Genomic DNA, 7,401 nt, shown 5'->3' on the forward strand with positions numbered 1-7,401 from the left:
CTCCATGGCTTGTCCTCCAAAATCAGCTCCTCAGATCAATCTGGGCAAGGATTTCATTCCCTCTCTGCTTTGCAAAGTCCAAACCAACTTGGCTTCCCTCAGAAAAAAAAAAAAAAAAGCCTGTCCTCAAATTATGATTTATAACCAAGTAAATTGATTTCAATTCATCTTTAAATCCATGTTGAATCGGAGGGAGGGTCGTAGTAGAAAACAAACATTTTCCTGCAACAATGACGAGGGCCTCGTTATGGTAATTGCAACATAATTTGCTCCATCAATCACAGGGTCGTGTGGGTTTGCTTCTTTTTTTTTTTTTTTTCCCCTTCCAAAAAAAAAAAAAAAGATAAATGGCTAGAAAGCCACGCAAAAAACAAAACAAAACAAACAAACAAACAGCAAAAAAAAAAAAAAACCCTCACGAATTTTTAGCCAAATGTTTGTCTGTTGTTAATTAGAAGAATCTGGATTTTTTTGGGGCTGACTTATGGCTCTTTCCCCAGGGAATAACAAACCAGATGCCCCTTAACCAGGACTAACCTGCCAAAGTTATGGTTTTGGGGTTTTTTTTGTTGTTGTTTGAGGCACTCCCTGCATCTGCTTTGCAGACTAAGAGAGAGAGAGAAAAACACCAAGAAAACTATTTTATTCCTGTTTTTTAAATGACTTTTGGATTATTTAATAGCCCAGAGGAACAGCATAATAGCTAAAAATTCAGGTGAAAGTGATGGGTAAGTGAGTTTGCTGATTGTAAACTTTTGAAATGCGAAAAATCTGGAAAATGTCAGACTTTTCTATTCCTTTTAGTCTTTTCTCCAGCCTGATTTCGTGCCTTGACAAAATTCCTACAAAATGCTTCGCATACATTAAGTTCCGACTGTTTGTGCTCCTTAAAAATGGCAAAATTATACATTTTTCTTTCAAATTTTGTTCCTTTTGAGTCCAGCTGAAGGAGACTCTGGGCTGGGCTTTTCCCCTGTGACACAGTTCTTTCCCACAGGGAAAGATTCCTTTGTTCCATTTGTCCAAGGGGGGAATTGCAACATCACTTTAAAAAAAAAATAAATTAAAAAAATAATAAATCTGATTTTATAAAACTGCTTTTCAGCATCACCAGCTCATGACAATCCAAGGAGAATAGTCCTGGAAGCTGGGTTGGGAATGGTATTTATGGGAATGGAAGTTGATCATCTAAAGATAAAGGGGCACTTCCTAAATACATCCCTGGAGCAAAGAGAGGTGCAGCCCTTCATTTTTGGGAGGAGCTCCTTTGGATGAAGAGGTTTTCATTCCCTCAATAACATTCCTGGCTCGGCTTCCTGGGATTCTGGGAAGAGTCCAGAGTGGGTCTCTTTCTGCAGGATCCCCCTTGATGTTTCCATGTGACTACCTGGTGATCCCATGGGATTACCTGGTGACCCCAGGTCATTATCTGGTGATTCCATGGGATGATCTGGTGATCCCAGGTGATTACCTGGTAATCCCACGTGATCATCTGGTGATTCCCATGTGATTATCATCTGGTGATTCCATGGGATTACCTGGTGATCCCATGTGATTATCATCTGGTGATTCCATGGGATTACCTGGTGATTCCATGTGATCATCTGGTGATTCCATGGGATTATCCTCTGGTGATTCCACGTGGTTACCTGGTGATTCCATGGGATTACCTGGTGATTCCACATGATCATCTGGTGATTCCATGTCATTATCATCTGGTGATTCCCATGTGATTGTCTTGTGATTCCATGGGATTATCTCGTGATCCCAAGTGATTACCTGGTGATCCCATGTGATTATCATCTGGTGATTCCATGTGATTATCTTGTGATTCCATGTCATTATCATCTGGTGATTCCCATGTGATTGTCTCCTGATTCCATGGGATTACCTGGTGATTCCATGTGATTATCATCTCGTAATCCCACATGATTACCTGGTGATTCCATGTGATCATCTGGTGATTCCACGTGATCATCTGGTGATTCCATGTCATTATCATCTGGTGATTCCCATGTGATTGTCTCATGATTCCATGGGATTACCTGGTGATTCCATGTAATTATCATCTGGTAATCCCAAGAGATTACCTGGTGATCCCAAGTGATTATCTGGTGATTCCATGTGATTATCCTCTGGTGATTCCATGGGATTGTCATCTGGTGAATCCATGTCATTATCTGGTGATTCCATGTGATCATCTGGTGATTCCATGTGATTATCTGGTGATCCCTTAGGATTATCATCTGGTGATCCCAAGTGATTATCATCTGGTGATTCCACGTGATTATTTGCTAATCCCAAGTGATTACCTGGTGATCCCCCTCTCTCCCAGTCAGGGACCAACATCCCAATCCAGAAACACCTCCCAAAGCAAAGAGTCAAGGACTCAAAGCAATCCTGGAAATTCCAATTGGCAATTTGGATAACCGCTGGGAGGATCTCAGGGAAGGGAATTTCCCTGGAATACGCTGAGGGAATATTAAAGGCTGGCTGTGAAAGGGTGATGGTGATCCCACCAAAAAAGACCCTGGAATTACGCCTGAGTATATTTATTTTATCTTTATTTTTTAAACAAGGATTTCACCAATCCAAGCCAGGCCATTCCACTGCTGTGCCTGGGAGGCCTCGGGAAGCCCAAGGAAAAGGATGGAAAGCAGGAGGGAGGAAGATCTTGTGCCATCCCATCGTTTCCCCAACTCCCAGAGCCTAATGGGAATAATTGAATTTCCCTCTCACTCGCAGAGAAACAATGAAAAACTTTGATATGTGGCTGGTGGAGCACATTTAATGTGCTTTTCAAAGACAGGCACGTCCAGGGACATTTGGGAGTGTTTCTGCTCTCCCTAAAAAAAAAAAGGGAATTGTGGAAAGGCACAAACAAGTGGTTATTTGACCTACTAAACACAGAAGGAATTGTTCTCCCCGAGCCATCTTTTATTTTGTGTGTGGTTTCTCTGGTGTCTGATAATACCTTGGAGTAATTTGCACTAATTTAAGTGTCTCCTTGGCATTGCCACGGATTTCTGGGGGAACTTAATATCTTGGAATCCTCCCTCAAGTTCTATTTCAAAAGGCTTCAGTGAGAATTGTCTGGTTTCCTTAGAAAACCAGGCTAAAAACACCATTAAAAGTGAATTTGTTATATGTTTACTATTGCAGCCAAGGTGCTTTACCAGTTTAGAACCTGTATAAACACAGTGCTTTATATTTTTTATATATTTTATATATTTTTATATATTTTTTCACAGGTTGATGTACTAACCATGCACCTTTACAAGGTGTTTCCCCTGTCCTCAGTTATTAACAGAATTTCCCAGGCTGTAAATTGATATCTGGAATCATTTTAAGAAAACTCAAGGATTTATAAACTAATGTGACACTTACAGGAGGCTTCCTAAATTTGAGATATATCTTGAATTTCCTCCCCTCAGAGAGGAAAAAAAGGTGTAGCCCAAGAAATCTGCAAAATCTCAGAGTTGGTAAAATGTAAAAATCTTTGCAAAATGTCTCAATTTTGAGGATTAATAATTATATCGTCTGCTTGGGAATTTTTTACAGTGGTAATAATTATGTGTGTAATAAGTAATACTTATAATAATTACAGATGAGTCTCTTAAAACATTTTTTGGAGGTGGAAAAAGAGCAGTTTTAAAAATGTGATTTTTTTTTAATTGAATCAACTGATTTCTTCTAATTAATACTCGCCATAGATAAGAAATATCTGCTTTATTTTGCATTATAGAGAGCAAATAACCCTTCTGACCACCAGCTCAGCAGGATCAAACTCACATCTGCCTCTGAACACGTGACAGTTTTTAGTGAAGTCACAAAAAATCAGCTGAAAAATCAACTTGTTTTGTCTTTATTTTGAAACGGGATCTTCCTAATCCCAAAACTAAGCCACATAAAATTGATAGAACTCTGATGTTCTTCGTGGCAGTCATGGGATAAAAGGGGTTAGTCAATTAACAGGCTAATTAAGCAATAATTAAGTATAATTTGGGCCCACGTGATCTTAATCATCTTTATTTCGTCACGGCTGTGCAGGAGTTTATGGGTTTCTGTGTTTTCTGGGACAGAAATAGGACCTGTCTTCTGAAGGAGGATTGTTTCACCACAGGGATGTTCAGCCTGGAGAAGAGAAGGTTTTGGGAGACCTTGGAGCTGCTTCCAGGGGCTCCAGGAGAGCTGGAGAGGGACGGGGGACAAGGGATGGAGGGACAGGACACAGGGAATGGCTTCCCAGTGCCAGAGGGCAGGGAGAGATGGGATATTGGGAAGGAATTCCTGGCTGTGAGGGTGGGGAGGGGCTAGGATAGAATTCCCAGAGAAGCTGTGGCTGCCCCTGGATCCCTGGAATTGTCCAAGGCCAGGTTGGACAGGGCTTGGAGCAACCTGGGCTGGTGGAAGGATGTTTTGGACCTGAAGATGGAAAATGTCCTTTGCCCCGCTGGAAAATGGGGAGAGTTGGTGAAGAGCCAGCTGGGAAGAGTTCCTGGGATAATCCTGAGATCATCCATAGCCCAGGGAAATTTTTAAGAGGAGAAGCAGCAGCAGCTGCAGGTCAGGCCTAGAGAGACTTTTTCTGAGGATCTGGAGGGACCTGATGGGGGCAATGGTTTTAAACTGAAAGAGAGGAGGTTTGGATGGGATATTGGGAAGGAATTCTTCACTGAGGGGGTGGGGAGGGGCTGGGATGGAATTCCCAGAGAAACTGTGGCTGCCCCTGGATCCCTGGAAGTGTCCAAGGTCAGGTTGGATGAGGCTTGGAGCAACCTGGGCTGGTGGGAGGTGTCCCTGCCCATGGCAGGGGTGGCATTGGATGATCTTCAAGATCCCTTCCAACCCAAACCATTCCATGATCCCATGAAAAATTGATTTATATAATCTCTTCCAGAGGGTCATAGAAATCCTTGGAAGAGGAGAAAGATTTTTATATCTGCTGAGAGGGAAAAACCAGGGGAAAACGGGCCAGGCTCCTGTTCTTCCACGGAATAACGGGCTCAGTTTAACCTGTCACTGAGATAATTGTGCCTTGAACAAAAACTGGTCGTGATGAAACCCAGCTGAGGGATCCCAGTTCTCCTTGGAAAAGACATGGATCCTGCAGACCCCTCCTTTCCTTGGATTGCACAACTGTCCAGGGACAGATGCTTGGAGACAACCATTGTGTGAGGGACACGAGGAACACGCTGTCACAGGACATCTTCAACCCTGGGGCTGCAGCTCCAAGGGCAGGGCTCCCTGGCACGTCTTGCCCAGATTTTCAGGCTCTACTTTGTTTTTGCTCTCATCAGTTTTCTCCTACAAACATTTGTGACAGAAGAAAAAAAAGAAATGAAGCCACGGGAGCTGAAGCTGCGAGATCTGAAGGACCAGTTACAGCTTTCAAAGCAGTGTTTCGTCACCAAGAAGGAGCTGAGTCCTCAAAGGGCCTAAAAACTGGTCGAAAGGGAAGGTGGATCTGTTTAGTGTGAATTTAAGGAGAGGTTTCCCAGAAAACCTGTGGATTCCCCATCCTTGGAAGTGTCCAAGGCCAGGTTGGGTGGGGCTCAGAGCAACCTGGGCTAGTGGGAGGTGTCCCTGCCCATGAGATGATTTTTAAGGTCCCTTCCAACCCAAACCAGTCTGTGATTCTGATTCTAATGATGGCTAAGTACCAAATCCTGCTCTGTGTGGGTGTTTGTAGGGTTTTTTTTTTTTAAATCCAGAGGGCAAACAACCTCCCAACCTGAGGAAAATCCTCGCAGGGAACGAAGATGATCCAATGCTGAGAGGGGTGTTATTGTACAAACAACGGGGACACAGAGGGGCAGAATTAAAACCGACAGAAATAATGGGTTGTTTTGTGTGTAAAGATGTTTCTGCAGCTGCAGAGTCACAGGACATGTCCCTTGTCCTGCTAAAGAGGACACAGGGCTTCAGCCCCTTCAACCCGAACACGAGGAGGGATCGTTTCGGAGCCTGCTGCACACGTTGGATTCTTCCTGCTAGAGCTGTATTGGATTTCTCCTGCCTCTCGTGGTGACCCTGCCACAGCAGAGAGAAAATCTATAGGAACCAGAGGTATAAGAAGGGGGGACACCACTGGCAGGACGTGCTGGGGTGGGATGGACCCCTGCAGAACCTCTGGAGATGGCGCCGTTTGCTCACGCTCGGCTGCGGCTTCTCAGCAAGACTTCGGACCAGTCCCGAAAAAACCCGACCAGGTTCGTGTAGAACCATCCCAAACAAATATTAAGAAGATAAAAACAGCTGTCTTGTGATTTTTGGCTTCTTTCCCTTCCTTTTTCTGTCTCTTTTCCCGATTCTCGGACGTGTTTCTGGTCGTTGTCCAGCAATTCATTCGTCACATCTGCTCGTCCTTCATCTGCCTGATGGTTCCCTGTTCTTTCCTTTTCCTCTTACACTCCATTCTCTTTTAATATTTTGCTCCATGTTCCCCCTCAATTTCTGATTTTCCTTCATTTTTATTCCATTTCTACCTCTGTATTTATTCTTTCTTTTTTTTCCCCTAGGCTTGGCCTCTCCGTGATTTCGTGTCATCTGAAGGCAGAGTTTCAGCTGATAAAAGTTTCCACGGAGGTCCTTCCCCTTCCAGAATTCTTTGCTCACTCTTCCTGAGAAGTCACCTTTTCAAATTCCTCAGAAACATCAAGGAAATTCTCCTTCCCTGAGATGTGTTCAGCCACCTCCCAGATAAATGTGATTTGCTGGGCTCTGCTCTGTGTTCCAGAGAAAGAAAATTGAGCAGGGAACAGTTTGCTCCTGTTTCTTATTCTGTGTAGGATTGGCAGCCTGAACCCTAATTTAGGGCAACATTTTGCTTGCTTTGCAAAACTCCAGAGTAGTTTCAAAGGGAAAAAAAATGGCTCAGGGCTTCAGGTGGGATTTATCATCTCTCTGCATCATCATTGAAATGCTTCCTGAGCTACTTGATTATCTCTGCAAGGAGAGAATTCTTCCGTGGCTTTGTCCAGCTGCCTTTTGGGATGGTCTCTCCCTATGAATTGTCTACAGGCAATTTAAAGATCTCAGTCTGCACCACAGAGGGTTTTTACCCAGTTTTTCTCAACTTGTCTGCAGAATTTCTTCCCCTTGACTTCACCTGAGACAGACCTGTCTGTACACAGGATAATTTCTGCAGCACCTGAAGTACAAGTTGAACCCATTGTACAAGTGCTGGGAACAGAGAGCTGGTTATTATAGCAATAAAAATGCAAAATTGGTCTTGAGAAATAGTTTGCTTCAGAGCTCAGGAGCAGCTGATCCACAGCACAATTGGGTACAAAAGCAGATTAGATAAAAGCAAATAAACCAGAACTCTGATGCAAAATAATTCAGTGCTCTGTTGGCCTTCAACGTTGGCTTTCAGTTCTTCCAGTGCTTTCCAGAGTT

The sequence above is a fragment of the Manacus candei genome, unplaced genomic scaffold, assembly GCF_025592945.1.
Source record: "Manacus candei isolate 608988 ecotype Guabito, Panama unplaced genomic scaffold, ASM2559294v1 h1tg000031l, whole genome shotgun sequence".
NCBI classification, from domain to species: Eukaryota; Metazoa; Chordata; class Aves; order Passeriformes; family Pipridae; genus Manacus; species Manacus candei.